The following is a 23,443-nucleotide window of genomic DNA, read 5'->3' on the forward strand; positions in this document are numbered from 1 at the left end:
ACTACTTCTGAAGCTTCAAATCATAATTTTTCTTTTCTGTTACCTAGTTTCTTGACATATGGACTCACTTTACTTTGAGGTAGAATCGTTCTAAGACACAGTTTTAGTCTGCTTGGTTTACTGGTGCTTTTGTGGGCACAAAATATTCACATCTCCGTTCTGATGAGAGCCATTGTTCTCATCTGTAAGTGACAGTTTTTTGAGTGGTTAGGTTAAAACTTGTCTTAAAGCATCCTGACTTGGCCCTACATGATTCTGGTCCAGGATCTAGCTGCTGATTGGTAAAGATTACATAAGGCAGGGTAGTGTGTCAAAATCCCTAGTCAGGGTGAATATCTTCCTCTTGGTAGGTTAAAAATTAAAGTATTTGCCAGATAAGGACTTAGTAATATATATATGTTGTTGTTGAGAGCTACAATAAGATTCCTATTGACTTTCCATGACAGCTACTATATCATTTACTACCAAAACTCTCAGTCAGTTGCTCAGTGATTTCTCTCATGTCCTGGTGAAATATTTTGGTACAGAACAACTGTTCCCCTACAACTATTTAATGCAGCATTCCCACAGGTGGAGTGTGGGCAAATGGGTAAAAAAGAACAGTAGTGAACATTTCTCAGCTATCAGTGTGGATTGACACCACCTCAGACTTGAAAAAAATGCTTTTTCCCCAAAGTCCCAACCCTTCCTCAAAAGAGAGAGGATCATTTACTTATTTAATTTTGCCCACAATACATTTGTGAATGACAAAGCAACATGAAAAACAGAATGGAACAAACACTGACTGATGCAAGGTTCTGAGGGGCTTAGATCAGGATTATTTGAGCTCTGGTGCATCTTTGGGAGGCAGAAGAGCAACTTGAAGTGGGTGTTTAGCAATCAGCTACCATTGACTCTAAGCACAAAGAAATTAATGAAAATTAATTACCTTAGAGCCAGAAAATGATGTGGATTAAATTGAGTTTTTCATCGTCTTGCCATTTTTTACAGCCAAGTGGTGTGGGAGTGGGTCAGAAGACATCTGAAATATTTACAGAGTTTGGGAGTAGCAAAGGGAGCAAGACAGGATAGAAGGTTAATGCCATCTTTAATATGGAAAAACTACTCTCTTCCTGTGACATATGCCTTTGGGATAATCTTGATAAATGCATGAATATGATCAAAATGTCAGCCAGACTTTCATTAGTTTCTATCTCCCCCTTGAATGCTCTTCTACAGTCTAGAAGTTACCTGCAAGAGTCTAGAAGTGGAGATTATCCAGATTACACAGCTACAAGGACAGTTTTTGGAGAGGGGCAAAAGATATTTCTAAGATTCTAATTTGCTTTCACCTCTGTAACACTAATCAGAGCTGTGAGGTTCTCACTGTGTGCATGTGCACATATATTGTCTGACACCCATATTGGGATCACGCTACATAGGATACACATTGCATCAGCCTAATGACTTGGCAGAGTTCAGCTTGGCAGAGATGAACTTTTAGCTAGCAGGATATTTTGGGGTGTTTAATACCACAAAATTATGGTAAATTATGCCTCTAACTTTTCTTCTTTCACTGTTTCTAGTTAAGAATCCTGCTGGTTTATTCCATTTTGCAGCATGATTGCATAAGAATATTTAACCATTTTTTAAAATACTAGAAGTGACATAGTAGGAGGAAAGCTTACCTAGGATCTTTGCAGAGAGTCCTGGGTGGCCCTTGGTTGACAGTCTCCAAATATTAGGGACTTCCCTGAGAGAGGATCTTCCCCTCCTGAGAGAAAACAGCCTCTTACATTATTTGTCCTAAAAGGTCTCTCTGTGTTCTACTCTGACAATCCACCTGCCTTGTCTGGACAGGTTTATCTCATCATACACTGATTTCATTGAACTCTTAGGTTATACTTGAGGAGCATCAAAAAAAACCAACCAACCAACCAAACAAAAACCAACCAACCAAACAAAAAACCAAAAAAAACAGGAGTAAACTTTTAAAGCAATCTCCTTGTTAATACCATAGCAGTGGGAATTGGTTGCATCTGTCTGCTGAACATTGATAGATCACATACAGCCTTGCTGGGATGCTGGAGAAGACATTCCTATTACTTTCCTCTACCTGCATGGAAGCCTTCTGAAGGACCTTATGTCAGATAAACAAACATAGGACAGTTTCTAAAATTTTTGTAATATTTATACTGCCAATCTTGAGGCTGCCTTATCCCAGACCTGTACAGCCAGTTCCTGAAAAATAAGGATCTCTTGATGTTTTTCTTATTCCAGATCCTGGTCTCCCTTCAAAATCCACATTGCAAAAATTTTATATATCAAGGGAGGAGTGAAGCACATTTAGAATTGCCTAGCCACTGCCCTCAGCTATTAATGCAAATTGTGTCGATGTCTTATAAAGATTATATTTTTAAGTAATAATAATAATAATTATTATTATTATTACTATTTTTATTATAGAGTTATTTGTTAGTGTTTTGCATTATATGTCAGCTGGCCCCTGGATCAATGGGTGCACTGTATCACTCACATGACAGAGAGATTTTTCTAAACAAAATTTGGATTCTTCTCATAACAAAGAGAGTCAGAGTGTGCCCAATTGGAGTTCCCTGGAACACAAATGAAAGCACAAAGGAATTACAGGACCAAAGGAAAGCAAGAAGATATCTGAGAAAGAACACAGAAGCTGAGTTTGCTGCAAATCCATGGAGCAGTGTTTTGGCATTACAGAAGATGGATAGGAAGACAAGAAGATTAGAAAAAATCGTGGCAATGAATCTTGGAGCAAAGTGCAGAAAAGGGGGCCAAATACAAGCAAAGTGTTGGTAGTAAAAGTGACCAAAACACAGTGGAATAGTAGTTTCTGGAGGAAAATGAGAAATTAGGGGAATGAAAACAAGAAATTTTACTTAGAGAAAAACTAAGTGGATACCTGCATATATCTACATATGTCAAACAAAGGAGTGTACCTCTTCCTTATCTGTGTACACACAAAAGCCAACAGTCCAAGCCAGAGTTTCTGTCAACATAGCTATTATATACAAGAAGGGATTTGTAGCTGGGAGAGTGGGATGAGAGAGTTACAATGCATTAGAAAAAAAATATAGAGGGAATTTCTAAAGCCCGGGATCACATACTTCTCACAATAAAGCAAACAAGGCAACTGGCAGAGTTCTATAGGGAAAATGACATCACTGCAGATTTTTAGGGATAATAATTTAACTGGATTAGTCCCAAAGTGCTGTGTCTAAAATCAGCATCCCTGTCTCTTTATGTACTCCAGATGAAACACATTAGCAGAAATATGGCAAGGGACATTCACAATGCACTGTTCTACATTATCAGCATTTTTTACAAATCTGCAATTAGTCTAAAGGGCCTGGGTAAATTAGGCCTCTTGATAAATGAAGCACCTAGACAGGTCTCAGATTTATTGGATCTAGCTGTCCTGCTGTCCAGAGCCTGTCAGCTAGGCTGTGGAACAGAGATGGTACAGTGGGAAAGTATATGAAGCCAACATACCTGCGAACTGCTGAGCAAATGGTGAAAAGCCCTGACTAGTGCTGCTGACTGACTAGATTTGAAAGTTTCTGCCAGGAATAGTGTAAGTTTAGGGAAAATGAATGAATAAGTTAAGAGATTCTGTTTAAAATTAGGTATATATGTGTGAACTCCTCTGATATTATAGTGGCAGGGACATTTATAACCTGAGACAGAGGTGAACAAATATGTACAATCAGAGAGAATTAGAGAGAGAAAAGCAGGGAAGGAGGGGGGAGGGAGGGCTGGGGGGGGGGGCACTGGGGGAGAGGAACACTTAGTGAAGACACAGCTAGTATTTTCGTATTGTACAAATTCTGGAGAAAAAAGGATTCAACATTATTAACTCTTCTTCTTACCCTGATCCTATATAAGTTCATCTGAGGGGTGAATATTTGCACTCCTGAAGGGAAGACTGGTAGCTTTTGCTACTTTTCACCCCCAGAGTAATTTTAAAGAAAATAGTATATACTATGATAGGGCATCTTTGATACACATAGCTATTTGCTTACATGCGCAGCCTGCTCTTAGCTATTTTAAATACCTCCCCAGAGCTAACTATCACACAATAAAGTTGCTGTCACTGAGAAGCAAAAAAAAAGTCTGGAGGGAAGGAGGTATAGGGAATGTCCAGAACATTCTGATTTATATCTTGAGATCATCTGCAGTGATTTCCATCTACAGCATGGTGACACCTGCCAACTCCTCTGCTTTTGCTCTTGCTGAACTCAGCTGAACAAGCCAGTTAGGATTTTCCAGCAGATGTTCAGATGTTTCTCTTCTCCCACTCTCTGTCTTTGTTGCCTTCTGTCTTTAAAAGCCCTGTAGGACCCCAGGCTTGCAACTGTACCTAGCTTCTCAGAAACAGACGACATCCAAAGTTTCACTTATTGCAGTGCTAAGATCAGCAGAGCTAATAATTGAGCATAAAGACACTTTATATTGGTTGTGAAAAGTAGGAAGAGCAGTAGAAGAAACTAAAATGTCTGGATCTGTTTGTTTCTGAAGGAAGTGCAGAGGGGCTGCCACTCCTGTCTGGCTGCTTCTTTGCTCCCTGATCACTCAGCGTTCTTTAGTAAACCCACATTGATTTCCCTGTCAATAGTGTTCCCTCCAATCACAAAGAAACCATCAGTGCCAAATAAATGGCCAAGTGTTTTCCAGCAGCACACTTAGCTAATCCACCTTATAAAAAGCTTACTTTGCTGCTGCATCTCTCTCCTTTCAAATGAGTACACTCTGTGTGATCTTAGAAGAAAGAAAGAAATCTCATGTGCCTACCAGGGACCCAAATTCACACTGGAAGTGCACAGTGTATCCAATTACACTGCAGTTTGATCCTGCTACTTTTCAAGACCTTCTAAATTATGGAATTAAAATGGTTTAGTGGAAAAAAGGACTGGTGACACTAGCAGTGTTAAGAATTTAGAATGTGCCTTCTCATATATTAAAAAAGGCTCTTTGAATGTCATCAAAGAGATTTAAAAATTTTTATTCCTTTTTAAAGCTGTTTTAAAACTGATTAGGCTTTTTAGAATATGTCTGTCTCTCGCTCTCTCCCTATCCCACTGCCTTTTCTCCCAAGTATTCCCTCCTGCTGATTAATCAAACTTTTCTTTGTTAACATAGGGCACTTCTGCCAAAATATTATCATTTTGCCAAAGAATGAAGCAGGCAGCCCAGCACTGAGACCTGGCACTGTTTTGTATTAAGGTCTCCTAAACGCTGTAGGTGTAAAATGACTAGAGAGAATCAGCACTTTTCCAATTACTTAGCCTTTCCAACAACAACAAAAGCGCCTGACACTATTCTCATAAGAATAAAAAATAAATTAAAAAAAAAGGTTTTTTTTAATGGGGAAAATACAGAGGGAAGCTAAAGGTTCTGATGTCCTGTGCAGTTGAAAATCATAAAGGAACTTCCTTGGGAAATGTCTGTGGGTTTTTCAGTGAGGAGGTGAAGTGAGATATATGTCAGTTTGTCCATATGTGAATGAATGTGCACTTATCTATGTTGAGGCTGAGGGCTTCTGCATCCATGCATCCTAGCCTATGCTGCACCACTGTGAAAATGTTGATATTCACCATTTGAAAGTAATTAGCAGGGCTGTTGTCTTTAAAGTAGTCCCTATGTTGAAAATGCTTACAATAATAAATACTAATTGCTTTCAAAAGGCAAACTGGAACCACTGCATCTGGGTGGTGTTCCACAAGTGAGCACGAAGGCACATGCATCTGTGGGTGTAGAGATATATATCTATATATCTGGATATGTGTGTATGCATGTTTGTGTGAGCATATGTGTAGATGTGAGTCTAACATAAAACACACGGCCATGCCTGCTAGAAAGAGAGAAGTTCTGCATATGTTATTCCTGTCCAGGAAAGAAAATCAGAGATAAGGTGACATACAAAGGGCTAAAGAGAGAGGAAAGCTGACAGGCTATCCTGCAGTATCTGAAGGGAAGAAAGCACAGTCTTATGGTTCAGGCATAGAACTGCGTATGGCCAGCTCTACGTGCTGGAACCAGTCTTGCCAGAACGAGTCCCCTGCTGGAGACCACCTGGCTGTCAGGGACATTTACCAATACACTGGGACTATGACAGAGGGGTTTTCAGCAGCCTTGATCACCAGCAGGAGGAAAGCTGAAGAGATGCCTGATTTTTTTCCCAACCTAGGATGTGAAGTTGGCAATGAAAAATAAAGCGTCTAAACCTAGTAGTGCTTCTTTAATGGTGTAGCTGATGACCTTTTTCCACCATAGAGGATCTCCTGAGGGTAGCACTGAGGCTCTGTTCATAAATGCTTATCAAATATATTGATATTCTCAGCTGCTCTGAGCTAAGTTGCAAAATGTTCTCACTCCACGAGGGATGGGTTGCTAACAAGCCTGTATCTCTTCTCACACCAGTGTAAATCAGGAGCAACACCAAAATAGTCAACGTAAGCCATGCTGTCATCAAATTGGAATGAACAAAGGGAAAATCATGCCTGATTCTGCTTGTCAGTTTACAGCTAAGTTGGAAATCACATGCTTAGCCCTAATTGAACAGTTCTAAATGAAACAGAGCTTCAGTTCAGCTTGTTCAAACCCCACAGTAAAAATTAACATAGCCTGCACTGTCAGCAATAATCAGGTAAAATCCTGTGGGACTGTAAAGTTGCAGATGAAAAAAAAAAAACCACATCCTCCCAGTGAGGATGGTATTACCCTTTCTGAAGTATCAGAAGCTGGGATCAGAGCTCACCCTCAGGACTATGGCTCCCAAAAATGCACAGCCCTTGCACAATTCATCCACTGCTCTGTAAAATCCAGGGCAAGATATGCTGTGGCTGTCTCTGGCAGCTGTGTTAGGCCAAACAATGAGTGCTTTAGAAAATCATCCTCACATCTGTGAATAATAATTGGAACACAGATTGGAGACGTCTCTCCAGCACAACGTCTCTCTGCAGGGAAGCTTGCAGTTTCCTGCAGTGAGAGAGCAAGCGGGAGGTCCGTCAACTCCTGGAAGACCCATTCTTGGAGATCCCAGCTTGCTCTGGTTTGGCAGGAGAGGAGATGGCCGTGAGCCCTCTGGGTTGGCGGGGCTGATGCTGAGTGGATTTTCAGAGCTCTGCTGACTCTTGGAGCTGCACCATGCAGAAATTCAGGAGGGAGCCACTGAAGGGCAGACGCCCTGCCCGGTAGTGTGCTCCCCAAGAGTAGCACCAGTGTCCTCCCCTTGCAGAAGGAATCTGGGGCCCACAGACCCACTGTCACCCCAAGCAAGGCACAGCTCTGGCATGAACTCATGGGGAGTCTTTGCATGAGAGCAGAGGATGAGCAACCCTTCTCCATTTCAATGTGTGGGTACTCCAACACCTTAGCCTGTACCAGGTAAGGTTTAGGTTAGATATCAGAAAAAATTTCTTCACTGACAGGGTGTTTGGGCATAGGAACAGGCTACCTAGGAAAGTAGTGGAATCACCATCCATGGAAGTGTTTAAAAGGCATATGGCACTTGGGTAAATGGTGTATTCTTGAATATGGCAGTATTAGGTTACCAGCTGAAGTCAATGATCTCAGAGGTTTTTTCCAACATTAACAATTCCATGATTACATGGTACAACTTTTTTCCAGCTGTGTATGGAATGTAAATTCTGAGGGAAAAGAGCTTTGCATGAAACACTAATAATTTTTTGGTAAGAAGGAATCCTTAGAAACAGTAATGTGACCAACTGTGCATTCCTCTGATGTTGTCACTGTCCCTATAAAACCTACTTGCCTCCCTCTTGGCCTCTCTGCATCTTTGCTGGCTTTGACTTTAGACACTAGAGCCGACAGAGTCTTTGTATCTCCCCCATTTAAAGTACTGTAAAACATGACCGAACAGGGAATATCAGAGGCCGTTAAGCATGCTTTAAAAGTTCTTTAATTTGATGTATCATGATAACTGCACTTTAATAAAAGCAATCTCTGGTCTTAATAGCCATACAATAAACTGTTATTTATATGAGTCAATGTGCCTGGCTGAGCCTTCCAGGTGTGCCCCAGACTTTGAATCATCGGAGCAATCCAGAGGGAGGACGTTGTCTGACAGAACCCAAACAAGGCTTATAAACAGGTGCCATTTTGCCTAGCTGCATCAAGGGGTATGCTGGCTATATTAAGCGCCTGGCACAACATGGCACTTTCAGTGCTTTGATTTATTTCAGTATTACATTTAATTGTTTCCTTCTTGCCGAAGCTTTAACATGCAATGCTTGTAAATATAACCTGCGCCCTCCATATGGCATGCTGGTTTTCCATTTTCAAATGCAATCGTCCTGGAATAATGACTGTGGTATAACTCAATTTGAGTTCTGCTGCTGGGGACTTTATTACATAATGCTTTCTAATTGACCCTCATAGTTTAATAAGACAGAACATTTCACCAGAACATTGACAAAAGTTATTAATTTTCACTTCAGCAGAGACCAGTGTCCCAATTAAATCCCATGATAATGCCTGACTGACTGACTGACCTCATTATGGCTAATGCTTATTAGTCCTGCAGAGAGGATAACATCACACACTGTTAAAATGGCTAAATGAGCACATACAACTATTCAGCATGATTATAATTTACATACATGACTAATTTTACTCCACCAGTCCTTGTCTGGTGAAACTAATGCTGTAAACTCTTGTCACACCACAAGATAGCTGCTGAGAATTTTGAACCTATCATGAAAACAGACCTGAAGTGTTTTAAAAGAAAAAAATACCCAGTTAAATCCTGCCTGCCTTTTTGAAAAACAGTTATAAGTATTCATACAATGTGTATTTCAACTTGTAATGTGCTTATGCATGTTTCTTTTTAAAAAGTAATTACTTCATTTTCTGTAATGAACTAAAATTATGGCTAAGATCAAACTTTTCTGAAAGCATTTTTATGTGCATTACAGTTTAACTGCCCTTCTTTGTGAAGGACTGTGATTTTACATTTTCTTAGGAGATGTTAAAATATAGTGTACATAGCAATTTTGTGTAATATGTTAAAAACTATAGAAAGCACAAAGTTTAAAAAAGTTACCTGTTTTGACAGAGACCTTCTGAAAGAATGGCTGCATTTTTTGTGTGCTTTCAAGAAGAAGTAGGGTAGGTGAGTACAGTACACCCTTTCACTATAGTTTTAAGTTGTTATAAATACGTATATCTCATGATATGAAGCATGTACCAATACTCCGTCCTCAAGATTTTCTGCAGGTTTATTGCATCCTTTTCCCACAGGACTGTATATTTGACAAAGAACAGCAGTGAAGGCCTGTCTCCCGGGATTTGGTTTGTTCAGAAGCAGAGGAGTGTGAACTTTCAGAAGACAAATTGACAAGACAGGACAAGACTCATAGATGCTGGTAGATGAAGATAACTAGAAACACCCACTATCACACATACCCACATATGCAATCTCACCAGGGCCAGGTGATGGCCCAGATTTTCAGGTTAACAAGGTTAACTTTCTCAGACACACCTCAATGACACCACAGTCTACCACAGGCTAGGTCCCCTCACCCTCCAGCAAGACTTATCCTGTAATAGTGTGGCCTCTTTGAAAAAGTACTGCTGAGCCTGGTGAACATTGGCTCAGAGGTTCTTCTTCTTCAAAATGACCAGAAAAACAAAGTCAAGGTCAGCCAGAGAAGTCACTGCCACTGCATAAAGGCTGCATGCATGAGAATGGCTGCCAGGGAAGAGTCCCTTTCACTATATCAGTTCCTTCCTCCTTTTATTTCAGACATATCACTTTTTCATTCATAACCCCTTAACTCATGAAACTTGGTTGAGTCTTTCAGCCTTGTTTTCAACTACATTTTCTGTGTTCATTGCTTGCAGTCACATACCTCACACTGATGCCTTCAATATGCTTCTTGCTCAATCCCCATCTTAATCACATTTCATCTTCTCTCATTACACCTTGGAAAGGAATATAGCTGACACTGTCTATAAAAATGAAGTGCAAACACAGCAGAAAATTAACTCTCAGAAATATACAATAGGTGTTTGCATGGTTACAACTGAGAAAAGAATTTGGCCCAGCATGTTTGTAAATAAAACCTGGAAAGTGCTGCGAATTGCTAATTAAGTTAATAGTGTATTCTTAATTTAAAAACAAGTATTTGTCTTTTGCCATTTAACTGTCATGTTTAATTTCCAGTATTGTGTTCTGTTCACTAACAGTGTGATGACACATAACATAGCACGATCCTTCACTTTGTAAAATAAACCAAGTAATTGTGAATGCATTAAAGAAACATCTGATCACACCATGGATTATATAAACAATTACTCCAAACAGGAAATAAGATACTGTAAAACAGATCTTCAGTCCTGGTAAAAATCTTCTCCATACTCTATTTTGGTGCTGCTTTTAATTGTTGTTTTCAATGCTTGAGGGAGGGAGGGAGGAAGGAAGTGGCGGAAGGAAGTGGCGGAAGGAAGTGGCGGAAGGAAGTGGCGGAAGTGGCGGAAGTGGCGGAAGTGGCGGAAGGAAGTGGCGGAAGTGGCGGAAGTGGCGGAAGGAAGTAAGTGGCGGAAGTGGCGGAAGGAAGTAAGTGGCGGAAGTGGCGGAAGGAAGTAAGTGGCGGAAGGAAGGAAGGAAGGAAGGAAGTAAGTGGCGGAAGGAAGGAAGGAAGGAAGTAAGTGGCGGAAGGAAGGAAGGAAGGAAGGAAGGAAGGAAGGAAGGAAGGAAGGAAGGAAGGAAGGAAGGAAGGAAGGAAGGAAGGAAGGAAGGAAGGAAGGAAGGAAGGAAGGAAGGAAGGAAGGAAGGAAGGAAGGAAGGAAGGAAGGAAGGAAGGAAGGAAGGAAGGAAGGAAGGAAGGAAGGAAGGAAGGAAGGAAGGAAGGAAGGAAGGAAGGAAGGAAGGAAGGAAGGAAGGAAGGAAGGAAGGAAGGAAGGAAGGAAGGAAGGAAGGAAGGAAGGAAGGAAGGAAGGAAGGAAGGAAGGAAGGAAGGAAGGAAGGAAGGAAGGAAGGAAGGAAGGAAGGAAGGAAGGAAGGAAGGAAGGAAGTGGCGGAAGGAAGTGGCGGAAGGAAGTGGCGGAAGGAAGTGGCGGAAGGAAGGAAGGAAGGAAGGAAGGAAGGAAGGAAGGAAGGAAGGAAGGAAGGAAGGAAGGAAGGAAGGAAGGAAGGAAGGAAGGAAGGAAGGAAGGAAGGAAGGAAGGAAGGAAGGAAGGAAGGAAGGAAGGAAGGAAGGAAGGAAGGAAGGAAGGAAGGAAGGAAGGAAGGAAGGAAGGAAGGAAGGAAGGAAGGAAGGAAGTGGCGGAAGGAAGGAAGTGGCGGAAGGAAGGAAGGAAGGAAGGAAGTGGCGGAAGGAAGGAAGGAAGTGGCGGAAGGAAGGAAGTGGCGGAAGGAAGGAAGTGGCGGAAGGAAGGAAGGAAGTGGCGGAAGGAAGGAAGGAAGGAAGGAAGGAAGTGGCGGAAGGAAGGAAGTGGCGGAAGGAAGGAAGTGGCGGAAGGAAGGAAGTGGCGGAAGGAAGGAAGGAAGGAAGGAAGGAAGGAAGGAAGGAAGGAAGGAAGGAAGGAAGGAAGGAAGGAAGGAAGGAAGGAAGGAAGGAAGGAAGGAAGGAAGGAAGGAAGGAAGGAAGGAAGGAAGGAAGGAAGGAAGGAAGGAAGGAAGGAAGGAAGGAAGGAAGGAAGGAAGGAAGGAAGGAAGGAAGGAAGGAAGGAAGGAAGGAAGGAAGGAAGGAAGGAAGGAAGGAAGGAAGGAAGGAAGGAAGGAAGGAAGGAAGGAAGGAAGGAAGGAAGGAAGGAAGGAAGGAAGGAAGGAAGGAAGGAAGGAAGGAAGGAAGGAAGGAAGGAAGGAAGGAAGGAAGGAAGGAAGGAAGGAAGGAAGGAAGGAAGGAAGGAAGTAAGTGGCGGAAGGAAGGAAGTGGCGGAAGGAAGTGGCGGAAGGAAGTGGCGGAAGGAAGTGGCGGAAGGAAGTGGCGGAAGGAAGTGGCGGAAGGAAGGAAGTGGCGGAAGGAAGGAAGTGGCGGAAGGAAGGAAGTGGCGGAAGGAAGGAAGGAAGTGGCGGAAGGAAGTGGCGGAAGGAAGTGGCGGAAGGAAGTGGCGGAAGGAAGTGGCGGAAGGAAGGAAGGAAGTGGCGGAAGGAAGGAAGGAAGTGGCGGAAGGAAGGAAGTGGCGGAAGGAAGGAAGTGGCGGAAGGAAGTGGCGGAAGGAAGTGGCGGAAGGAAGTGGCGGAAGGAAGTGGCGGAAGGAAGTGGCGGAAGGAAGGAAGTGGCGGAAGGAAGGAAGGAAGGAAGTGGCGGAAGGAAGTGGCGGAAGGAAGTGGCGGAAGGAAGGAAGTGGCGGAAGGAAGGAAGTGGCGGAAGGAAGGAAGTGGCGGAAGGAAGGAAGTGGCGGAAGGAAGTGGCGGAAGGAAGTGGCGGAAGGAAGTGGCGGAAGGAAGGAAGGAAGTGGCGGAAGGAAGGAAGGAAGGAAGTGGCGGAAGGAAGTGGCGGAAGGAAGGAAGGAAGTGGCGGAAGGAAGGAAGGAAGGAAGTGGCGGAAGGAAGGAAGTGGCGGAAGGAAGGAAGTGGCGGAAGGAAGGAAGTGGCGGAAGGAAGTGGCGGAAGGAAGGAAGTGGCGGAAGGAAGTGGCGGAAGGAAGGAAGTGGCGGAAGGAAGGAAGGAAGGAAGTGGCGGAAGGAAGTGGCGGAAGGAAGGAAGGAAGGAAGTGGCGGAAGGAAGGAAGTGGCGGAAGGAAGGAAGTGGCGGAAGGAAGGAAGTGGCGGAAGGAAGGAAGGAAGTGGCGGAAGGAAGGAAGGAAGTGGCGGAAGGAAGGAAGGAAGGAAGGAAGTGGCGGAAGGAAGGAAGGAAGTGGCGGAAGGAAGGAAGGAAGGAAGGAAGGAAGGAAGGAAGGAAGGAAGGAAGGAAGGAAGGAAGGAAGGAAGGAAGGAAGGAAGGAAGGAAGGAAGGAAGGAAGGAAGGAAGGAAGGAAGGAAGGAAGGAAGGAAGGAAGGAAGGAAGGAAGGAAGGAAGGAAGGAAGGAAGGAAGGAAGGAAGGAAGGAAGGAAGGAAGGAAGGAAGGAAGGAAGGAAGGAAGTGGCGGAAGGAAGGAAGGAAGGAAGGAAGTGGCGGAAGGAAGGAAGTGGCGGAAGGAAGGAAGTGGCGGAAGGAAGGAAGGAAGTGGCGGAAGGAAGGAAGGAAGTGGCGGAAGGAAGGAAGTGGCGGAAGGAAGGAAGTGGCGGAAGGAAGTGGCGGAAGGAAGGAAGGAAGGAAGGAAGGAAGGAAGGAAGTGGCGGAAGGAAGGAAGGAAGGAAGGAAGTGGCGGAAGGAAGTGGCGGAAGGAAGGAAGTGGCGGAAGGAAGGAAGTGGCGGAAGGAAGTGGCGGAAGGAAGTGGCGGAAGGAAGTGGCGGAAGGAAGGAAGGAAGTGGCGGAAGGAAGGAAGGAAGTGGCGGAAGGAAGGAAGGAAGGAAGGAAGGAAGGAAGGAAGGAAGGAAGGAAGGAAGGAAGGAAGGAAGGAAGGAAGGAAGGAAGGAAGGAAGGAAGGAAGGAAGGAAGGAAGGAAGGAAGGAAGGAAGGAAGGAAGGAAGGAAGGAAGGAAGGAAGGAAGGAAGGAAGGAAGGAAGGAAGGAAGGAAGGAAGGAAGGAAGGAAGGAAGGAAGGAAGGAAGGAAGGAAGGAAGGAAGGAAGGAAGGAAGGAAGGAAGGAAGGAAGTGGCGGAAGGAAGTGGCGGAAGGAAGGAAGTGGCGGAAGGAAGGAAGTGGCGGAAGGAAGGAAGTGGCGGAAGGAAGTGGCGGAAGGAAGTGGCGGAAGGAAGTGGCGGAAGGAAGTGGCGGAAGGAAGTGGCGGAAGGAAGGAAGGAAGTGGCGGAAGGAAGGAAGGAAGGAAGGAAGTGGCGGAAGGAAGGAAGGAAGTGGCGGAAGGAAGGAAGTGGCGGAAGGAAGGAAGGAAGGAAGGAAGGAAGGAAGGAAGGAAGGAAGGAAGGAAGGAAGTGGCGGAAGGAAGGAAGTGGCGGAAGGAAGGAAGGAAGTGGCGGAAGGAAGGAAGGAAGGAAGTGGCGGAAGGAAGGAAGGAAGTGGCGGAAGGAAGGAAGTGGCGGAAGGAAGTGGCGGAAGGAAGTGGCGGAAGGAAGTGGCGGAAGGAAGGAAGGAAGTGGCGGAAGGAAGGAAGGAAGGAAGTGGCGGAAGGAAGGAAGTGGCGGAAGGAAGGAAGTGGCGGAAGGAAGGAAGTGGCGGAAGGAAGTGGCGGAAGGAAGGAAGTGGCGGAAGGAAGTGGCGGAAGGAAGGAAGTGGCGGAAGGAAGGAAGGAAGGAAGTGGCGGAAGGAAGTGGCGGAAGGAAGGAAGGAAGGAAGTGGCGGAAGGAAGGAAGTGGCGGAAGGAAGGAAGTGGCGGAAGGAAGGAAGTGGCGGAAGGAAGGAAGGAAGTGGCGGAAGGAAGGAAGGAAGTGGCGGAAGGAAGGAAGGAAGGAAGGAAGTGGCGGAAGGAAGGAAGGAAGGAAGGAAGGAAGGAAGGAAGGAAGGAAGGAAGGAAGGAAGGAAGGAAGGAAGGAAGGAAGGAAGGAAGGAAGGAAGGAAGGAAGGAAGGAAGGAAGGAAGGAAGGAAGGAAGGAAGGAAGGAAGGAAGGAAGGAAGGAAGGAAGGAAGGAAGGAAGGAAGGAAGGAAGGAAGGAAGGAAGGAAGGAAGGAAGGAAGGAAGGAAGGAAGGAAGGAAGGAAGGAAGGAAGGAAGGAAGGAAGGAAGGAAGGAAGTGGCGGAAGGAAGGAAGGAAGGAAGGAAGTGGCGGAAGGAAGGAAGTGGCGGAAGGAAGGAAGTGGCGGAAGGAAGGAAGGAAGTGGCGGAAGGAAGGAAGGAAGTGGCGGAAGGAAGGAAGTGGCGGAAGGAAGGAAGTGGCGGAAGGAAGTGGCGGAAGGAAGGAAGGAAGGAAGGAAGGAAGGAAGGAAGGAAGTGGCGGAAGGAAGGAAGGAAGGAAGGAAGTGGCGGAAGGAAGTGGCGGAAGGAAGGAAGTGGCGGAAGGAAGGAAGTGGCGGAAGGAAGTGGCGGAAGGAAGTGGCGGAAGGAAGTGGCGGAAGGAAGGAAGGAAGTGGCGGAAGGAAGGAAGGAAGTGGCGGAAGGAAGGAAGGAAGTGGCGGAAGGAAGGAAGGAAGGAAGGAAGGAAGGAAGGAAGGAAGGAAGGAAGGAAGGAAGGAAGGAAGGAAGGAAGGAAGGAAGGAAGGAAGGAAGGAAGGAAGGAAGGAAGGAAGGAAGGAAGGAAGGAAGGAAGGAAGGAAGGAAGGAAGGAAGGAAGGAAGGAAGGAAGGAAGGAAGGAAGGAAGGAAGGAAGGAAGTAAGTGGCGGAAGGAAGTGGCGGAAGGAAGGAAGTGGCGGAAGGAAGGAAGTGGCGGAAGGAAGGAAGTGGCGGAAGGAAGTGGCGGAAGGAAGTGGCGGAAGGAAGTGGCGGAAGGAAGTGGCGGAAGGAAGTGGCGGAAGGAAGGAAGGAAGTGGCGGAAGGAAGGAAGGAAGGAAGTGGCGGAAGGAAGGAAGGAAGTGGCGGAAGGAAGGAAGTGGCGGAAGGAAGGAAGGAAGGAAGTGGCGGAAGGAAGGAAGGAAGGAAGGAAGGAAGGAAGGAAGTGGCGGAAGGAAGGAAGTGGCGGAAGGAAGGAAGGAAGTGGCGGAAGGAAGGAAGGAAGGAAGTGGCGGAAGGAAGGAAGGAAGTGGCGGAAGGAAGGAAGTGGCGGAAGGAAGTGGCGGAAGGAAGTGGCGGAAGGAAGTGGCGGAAGGAAGTGGCGGAAGGAAGTGGCGGAAGGAAGTGGCGGAAGGAAGTGGCGGAAGGAAGGAAGTGGCGGAAGGAAGGAAGTGGCGGAAGGAAGGAAGTGGCGGAAGGAAGGAAGTGGCGGAAGGAAGGAAGGAAGGAAGGAAGTGGCGGAAGGAAGGAAGGAAGGAAGGAAGGAAGGAAGGAAGGAAGGAAGGAAGGAAGGAAGGAAGGAAGGAAGGAAGGAAGGAAGGAAGGAAGGAAGGAAGGAAGGAAGGAAGGAAGGAAGGAAGGAAGGAAGGAAGGAAGGAAGGAAGGAAGGAAGGAAGGAAGGAAGGAAGGAAGGAAGGAAGGAAGGAAGGAAGGAAGGAAGGAAGGAAGGAAGGAAGGAAGGAAGGAAGGAAGGAAGGAAGGAAGGAAGGAAGGAAGGAAGGAAGGAAGGAAGGAAGGAAGGAAGGAAGGAAGGAAGGAAGGAAGGAAGGAAGTGGTGGAAGGAAGGAAGTGGCAAAAGGAAGGAAGTGGCGGAAGGAAGGAAGTGGCGGAAGGAAGGAAGTGGCGGAAGGAAGGAAGTGGCGGAAGGAAGGAAGGAAGTGGCGGAAGGAAGGAAGGAAGGAAGGAAGGAAGGAAGGAAGGAAGGAAGGAAGGAAGGAAGGAAGGAAGGAAGGAAGGAAGGAAGGAAGGAAGGAAGGAAGGAAGGAAGGAAGGAAGGAAGGAAGGAAGGAAGGAAGGAAGGAAGGAAGGAAGTGGCGGAAGGAAGGAAGGAAGTGGCGGAAGGAAGTGGCGGAAGGAAGTGGCGGAAGGAAGTGGCGGAAGGAAGTGGCGGAAGGAAGGAAGTGGCGGAAGGAAGGAAGGAAGTGGCGGAAGGAAGGAAGGAAGGAAGTGGCGGAAGGAAGGAAGGAAGGAAGGAAGGAAGGAAGTGGCGGAAGGAAGGAAGGAAGGAAGGAAGGAAGGAAGGAAGGAAGGAAGGAAGGAAGGAAGGAAGGAAGGAAGGAAGGAAGGAAGGAAGGAAGGAAGGAAGGAAGGAAGGAAGGAAGGAAGGAAGGAAGGAAGGAAGGAAGGAAGGAAGGAAGGAAGGAAGGAAGGAAGGAAGGAAGGAAGGAAGGAAGGAAGGAAGGAAGGAAGGAAGGAAGGAAGGAAGGAAGTGGCGGAAGGAAGGAAGGAAGTGGCGGAAGGAAGGAAGGAAGTGGCGGAAGGAAGTGGCGGAAGGAAGTGGCAGAAGGAAGTGGCGGAAGGAAGGAAGTGGCGGAAGGAAGTGGCGGAAGGAAGTGGCGGAAGGAAGTGGCGGAAGGAAGTGGCGGAAGGAAGTGGCGGAAGGAAGTGGCGGAAGGAAGTGGCGGAAGGAAGGAAGGAAGGAAGGAAGGAAGTGGCGGAAGGAAGGAAGGAAGGAAGTGGCGGAAGGAAGGAAGGAAGGAAGGAAGGAAGGAAGGAAGGAAGGAAGGAAGGAAGGAAGGAAGGAAGGAAGGAAGGAAGGAAGGAAGGAAGGAAGGAAGGAAGGAAGGAAGGAAGGAAGGAAGGAAGGAAGGAAGGAAGTGGCGGAAGGAAGGAAGGAAGTGGCGGAAGGAAGGAAGGAAGTGGCGGAAGGAAGGAAGGAAGTGGCGGAAGGAAGGAAGGAAGGAAGGAAGGAAGGAAGGAAGGAAGGAAGGAAGGAAGGAAGGAAGGAAGGAAGGAAGGAAGGAAGGAAGGAAGGAAGGAAGGAAGGAAGGAAGGAAGGAAGGAAGGAAGGAAGGAAGGAAGGAAGGAAGGAAGGAAGTGGCGGAAGGAAGGAAGGAAGGAAGGAAGTGGCGGAAGGAAGTGGCGGAAGGAAGTGGCGGAAGGAAGTGGCGGAAGGAAGTGGCGGAAGGAAGTGGCGGAAGGAAGTGGCGGAAGGAAGGAAGTGGCGGAAGGAAGGAAGTGGCGGAAGGAAGGAAGTGGCGGAAGGAAGGAAGGAAGGAAGTGGCGGAAGGAAGGAAGGAAGGAAGTGGCGGAAGGAAGGAAGGAAGTGGCGGAAGGAAGGAAGGAAGGAAGGAAGGAAGGAAGGAAGGAAGGAAGGAAGGAAGGAAGGAAGGAAGGAAGGAAGGAAGGAAGGAAGGAAGGAAGGAAGGAAGGAAGGAAGGAAGGAAGGAAGGAAGGAAGGAAGGAAGGAAGGAAGGAAGGAAGGAAGGAAGGAAGGAAGGAAGGAAGGAAGGAAGGAAGGAAGGAAGGAAGGAAGGAAGGAAGGAAGGAAGGAAGGAAGGAAGGAAGGAAGGAAGGAAGGAAGGAAGGAAGGAAGGAAGGAAGGAAGGAAGGAAGGAAGGAAGGAAGGAAGGAAGGAAGGAAGGAAGGAAGGAAGGAAGGAAGGAAGGAAGGAAGGAAGGAAGGAAGGAAGGAAGGAAGGAAGGAAGGAAGGAAGGAAGGAAGGAAGGAAGGAAGGAAGGAAGGAAGGAAGGAAGGAAGGAAGGAAGGAAGGAAGGAAGGAAGGAAGGAAGGAAGGAAGGAAGGAAGGAAGGAAGGAAGGAAGGAAGGAAGGAAGGAAGGAAGGGAAACAACACAAAATCAGTAGAGACAAAGGACAAAAAGGACTATATACAATGAGGAACCGAAGCAACTATAACGCTGAGTTCAGGCTAGGAGGAAGTAGAGTCCAAAGATATATCTAGGGAAATAGTGATATGCACATAACAGCAGAAGGGAATAAAGTAGCAAGGTGTGTGAGCAGCTGAAAAATAGAGAAATAGAAAAATAAAAGGCCATAGGGAAGGCTGAAGAAAAATGAATGTTCATGGATAGTGCTCAGGTAAGGTCTTGTATACTTTAGATCATGCTAGGACAGGCTAGTAAAGCAGGTCTTGTGTTCAGGAAGTTTGAAAAAGGAAAAAAAGGAGGGACAGTAGTATGAAAAGAAGTTGGTTCTTTTTCAACATCTCAGAAGTCATAATGCTACACTGTAGAGTCAAGGGAAAAAGAAGTCAAGGAATTTCTTGAAGAAAACTTCTTCATCTGGTGTCAGTCACTTTTACAGTCCAGTCAGATCATGGTAGGAGCCATGTGGACAGAATGTGGCTGTTAGTAACAATAGCAATTCAGACAGGAACACTTGTGTCCATTTATTTTAGAACAATAAAGAAGAGCATAAAGGTCACAAACCAGTCAAGGGAATTGAACCTAAATAAACTGCTTCCTTATTAGTTCACTCTCAACCTTTAGGGATGCTTTCAGCACTCCTAGAAGTGTTTTCTCTCTGGTTCTTGTCATTCACGAAGCCTTTCTCAAACACCTATTCTGAGGAAACAGCTTGTTGCTTCCATTTATACTATATGGACTGACAACACAAGCTTTATACCCCAGTGGACTTTCTTCTCCTACTCTTCCCTCACCTCTGCAAGCACTTACTTGATACATGAAATCATGGGATGAATATTTTGAGTTTAAAGCTTTCTATGAAGTTTGCAGTTCCTTTTAAATACATGTACCTGGAGGCCACTGCAAGAATTGCTGTCTGAAGCTGATTTTGCTGTGGTGGATGCAAGGGGTCTGACCTGCACATCTTCTGGACTGTGTAAGAAAAGAGTGTAAAGAGGAGAAAATAGGGATGGTGTATGTCTCTTTTCAAGCAGTATATGTGGGGATGGAGAAAAAGAGGAGGAAGGAAGTACTGCTGAACACTGACTATGCAAGAATTCTGTCTACAAATTACTGGAATAAAAAAAAATTGAACAAGAAGGGAAAGCAGTACTTCCTCTCAAAAAATTTTGCACTGTGAAATTAGAAAATAACATCCTGTAACAGAAAAATAGCCTCCCTTCTGCCACCTTTGGTGTGGCAAGTTGTACATACTGATAGTAATTCTATGCTACAGGTCAAGTAAAGATTAATCTATCCCATTGAAACTGTAAGAGGAGTCTGGTAGGCAGTAAGTAATCATTGCATTTGGAATTGGTCCAGAATGTGGGGGTTAATGCACCCATTCTTGCAAAATATATTGTAAGACCTTTAATGAGCTGAGTGGTCAGTATCAAATCTTGGAAAGGTGTCTAAATGCTCTCCTGACATCATTCTGGGCTGCGGTTCAGCACGGACTAGGGATGAGGGAAGGGAGAGGAAAAAAAGTAAAATGCCACCTACAGCACTGAGTTGCCAACACCTAATAAAGAACAAGGAAATGAAAAACTAATCAAAGGTGAAGAAAGGACATGTGAAAAATTTAAAAGATCAAGTCCAGGGTAGACTATGGAAAGGACTGAAAGGAATGGAAAGGAATGGAAATAATGGAGGAAAAAAAAAACAAAATAGAAAATTATATCTGGAAAATTGAATATATCTTGCTATTGATATGAAAATTAAGAAGACTTTAAAAACCAACAAATGAACCAAAACAAAACATGAAATACCGCCACAAACAAACAGACAAAAAAAAGAAACAAACAACACACCCATAAGAAATACAGGGATGAAAGAAAGAAGAGATAGTTGGCCTCCAGGATGAGGCAGGAGCAATTTATTGACAGAAGAAGACTTCACTGTGGAAGGGAGAGAGAGAGAGAAAGAGAGGGAGAGAGAGAAAGAGAGAGAGAGAGAGAGAGAAAGAGAGAGAGAAATTAAATTAATTCTTCCCCTCTGTGTTCACAAAGGAAGATAAGAGACAAATGCCAGGAACAGACATAAATTTCCCTGGGGTAGAAGATGAAATATTGAAGAAAATCAGGATCATGTCAGACCAGGTGATTGAGAAATTAGAACTTCTGAAGACTGACAAAGCTTTACAGTCAGATTAATTCCAACAAAAAAACAGTGAATGAAGGATGGGGTAAAGAAATGAAGGAAATCTTTAGATTGTGTTGTGGTTCAGCAAAACTGAGGTAAAATGGTTCACAGAAAGTTCAGGAACTGTTTAACCAAGTATCTCAGGACCTGCAGGATCAGTGTTCATGACTGTGACTCCACCCTAGAGGGACAGAAAGTAGGGGAGACTTCAAAGGTTTTCCTCACAACCACAGAAGTCACCGTCTGCCTGTTTCTCACTTTTATGTACCTGGCACTTGAGATCTGCTGGCAGCCATTTCAGTGCGGCTCCAGTGACAGGGTGGGCCAGTAACTTCACATTTGGGGTGTCAGAAAGAACTGTGTTCCCTCTACCCTTTAAATCAACATTGCAAATGTGTCAACATCACCCATAGGAAGCATTAGAAAGCGCTATTTTAAAGTGTTTAGAAGGCAGCTTGGATTTTTTCCATTTGAGCTTTGTGTAAATAAGGGTTTTCTACAACCTGGGGCTCCTGTGAGAGTCACCCAGCCATCACAATGAGAAAACACATGCTGGAAAATACACAGCAAAGCCAGAACCAGTGAAAACTACTGTATTTGCCATGTGTGCATTTATATCAAATTCATCAGTAAAACAGTAGCCAAACCTTGCTAGAAAATAGTTGTAATGGGATACATTTCATGCCGTATTTTGGCATTTAGTGTTTGTAACATTCTGTGCTGAAGGAAAATAAAGGTGTGAAACAGTCTATGTGACTGAGAAGATGTCAGAATAAAAGAGATGGAGCAAATTAGAGATTGTTAGGAAGCTTTGATTAGTTACAACTTCTCAGAAAATTACCCTCTAGTTATTTGTTTGGCTGCTGCTTATGTCGCTAGTGTGTTTGCTCAGGTCTAAAAGACTTGCACACAAAAACCCCAAGCTCAAGTTAATGGGACTGACATGCTGCAAGAGACCAGATAATTAATACCAGGGGTTTGGGTGGAGCAGGATAGGACTGCTCCAGTCATTTGTTTTGTCCTACTCATTTATTACCCATTGTATGAAGCAGCTGTAATTCTTTAGCAACATGTAAACAAGATTTCTGCCAATTAATTGCAAGGAATCTCACACCACTGATTGTTGCTCTGTGTCTTAGTCTGCAAGGTCTGTCTCAGACACCATCCTAAGGAGTAGATGCTGTTCATGGCTTTGCTGGGGGTTAAGAAAATATCCCAGCCTTATGATCTTAGTAACTGTGAAGTTTCCACTTTGCCAGGGCACTCAAAATTCCTGATATTATAAGATTTCAGTAAATTCTTTCGTCACACTTAATTATTTTTTATGTAAAAGGCAATATAAATGTAGGTTGTTCATGGCACTGCGAAGTCTCACACAGTGGATTCCCATTACAGCGACAAAAGCCTTTTCATTTTTTGTCTCATTTCAGTAGAGGTGTTATGAAATGGGTCTACAACCCATTGGAATGACAATGTCTAAGTATTCAACAAAATCTCTTAAGATCAAATTTTTCAAAACTGGATTATTATATAGGGCTTTCATCTTCCACAAATAAGTAGTTGCCTGCACAACAACCAAATTGCCTTATGTAAATCTGCAAATAGCCAGCAAGCTTCTCTCTCTGCACATTACCTATGCATGCAAATAAGTCTTTTGAGAATAGCTCCATTTTCACTTCTACATATATATATGCAACAGTCAGATTCTTGCTCATATTGCCTAAGAATGTTGATCAAATACTAAAAGTTACAGGATATTTTTTTTCTTTACAAACACAACCAAAGACTGAGATTTGTGTATATAACTGTATATCACTTTCACTGGAAGCAGGAAGCTTCAAAAAGAACTGCTGCCAATAGGACAACAAAGCTCATGATTTTAACCTTTGCCCTGTAGTCTGTAAGTCAAAGATCAAAGTTCCCTAGTTCCAAAGTTGTTTGCATACTATCATTCAATACAACACATGCTTTCAAGGAATTTCTTTGTAAATACAATTATAATGTGCAAAACCCAGCAAAACAAAACAGTCACGTATGTTCATGTTAATTGAAGGTTAAAATCATAGGTCACTCTTAGTTTCAGTTTCCTGAGGTTTGGGTTTGCTCTCTCAGATAATAAAAATTATGTGCTTTGCAGAACAAAGTCTGCTATAAATAAATTTTAAAGGATGTTTAATTGGTAGTTTCTAGGAAAATGTGGATGTAAAAGTACTTACACTATGCACAAACTTGATATGATTTTAATAATATCTGCACAAAAGGGGAATCTTGTTTTTACTTTCACCTATGGTGGGAAAGTCTGTATTTCCTCAGTAAAGGTGCAAGAGCACCAGGTGCAAAAATGTTGTGTTAGCTCTTGGCAAAACTTTTGTACTGGTGATTTCTGTGGCTGTTTTTGGAAGTAGTGACTTAAGGCTCATAATATACTGCTAGTTTAGTGCAGACAAATGTAGTAGGTAGTTTTTCACCCATCACCTTTAAAAGTGGATTGAATGCATTGTGTGTTGTGTGACCAAAGAGCACAATGCTGACAAGGACCTTCAATTGCTGCCTGTATTTTTACTGCTTGATTATCAGCAGAGCTGTATGGACCCTGATGTCTCTTCTAAACAACAGCAGCTCTAAAAGTGCACCACATCCTTCATGATGACATAGGCAGTGAATGCCTGTTGCCAAACCAATGTCCTGAAGGAGGACACAAAGCACTGGGGTTTTTTTGTAGCGTCGGTGTCAACGAGCAGATTGTGCTTCTCCATGATGTTAATCTAATTTGAGAAAACAGATTGTTCAAAACATCTTGTCATTGCTTATAGTGCTGTAAGCATAAATGTGCTATATTTTCAGAATGCAATTTGCAAGAACCTCAGTTTGTGTGTTTAAAATTGTGCAAGATTTGCAATAAAGTGCAAAGACAGTTGTTTTGCGCTTGTTCCAGTGCCAGAGGGACTGGGGGGAAAATGTATTCTCCAAATCTTATATTTGAACACTGTCTTTCAAGAAGCTGAATAAAAATTTTAAAATAATGGTGGTTT

The sequence above is a fragment of the Molothrus aeneus genome, chromosome Z (assembly GCF_037042795.1).
Source record: "Molothrus aeneus isolate 106 chromosome Z, BPBGC_Maene_1.0, whole genome shotgun sequence".
Taxonomy (NCBI): Eukaryota; Metazoa; Chordata; class Aves; order Passeriformes; family Icteridae; genus Molothrus; species Molothrus aeneus.